Genomic DNA, 1,031 nt, shown 5'->3' on the forward strand with positions numbered 1-1,031 from the left:
TGCTACAACTGAATTTAGGAAACGCTATATTATAATTTAAAGTATGAAAAATGGATATTCATTCTGAGATTTAATTTAATGATTATATTTAACAGTGTTATTGAATTAATTTCTTACATTATTAAATTAATAATGTTTTTAAACATTGCTGTTAGATGACAGCAAGGTAACCTAAATGGAAAATAAGCATGCACAATTAAATAGCCAATACAGATACTGATCAATTAAAAGAAAATTCTGATATCACCTGATAACCGATTTAGTATCTACAGTCATGGCCAAAGGTTTTGGCAGTGATATCAATTTTGTGTTTTGCGAAGTTTGCTGCTTAAGCTGTTGTGGTGTTCATTCACATAGTTTCTAGATTGTTGTGTAGAGTGATCAGATGCATTTTAAATAATTGCTAAAAGCTTCATTGGCCAAAAAATGATATTTTCACAAAAAACATTTTTTGTTGACAAAATGACAGTAATTGACTAATCATATCAGCAGCACATCTGAAAGTGGGAATGAGCACTAGTCAGGTAAAATCATTATCATACTAATTAGATTGTAAGAGCAGACTGATTGCTATAAAAGGAGGGAAGAAGGGCTTCCAATCATTGTGTTTTTGTTAGCAATGGTTACCTCCAAAGAAACATGTGCAGCCATCATTGCTTTGCATCAAAATGGCTTCACATGCAAGGAAATTGCTACAAAGAATATTGCACCTGAAAGAACCATTTACCGGATCATCAAGAACTTCAAGGAGAGAGGCTTGACTGCAGTGAAGAAGTCTTCAGGATGTCCCAGAGTGTCCAGCAAGCGCCAGGACCGTCTCCTCCTGAGGAGTCAGATACGGAATCATGTCACCAGCAGTGCAGAGCTTGTGTGAGAGCACAGTGAGGCCAAGACTTTTGGACAACGGCCTGGTGTCAAGAAGGGCAGCAAAGAAGCCACTTTTCTCAAAGAAAAACGTCAAGGACAGACTGAAATTCTGCAGGAAATACAAGGATTGGACAGCAGAAGACTGGTGCAAAGTTATTTTCTCT

The sequence above is a fragment of the Sinocyclocheilus grahami genome, unplaced genomic scaffold (genome assembly GCF_001515645.1).
Source record: "Sinocyclocheilus grahami isolate Dianchi unplaced genomic scaffold, SAMN03320097.WGS_v1.1 scaffold191.1, whole genome shotgun sequence".
Classification (NCBI taxonomy): domain Eukaryota; kingdom Metazoa; phylum Chordata; class Actinopteri; order Cypriniformes; family Cyprinidae; genus Sinocyclocheilus; species Sinocyclocheilus grahami.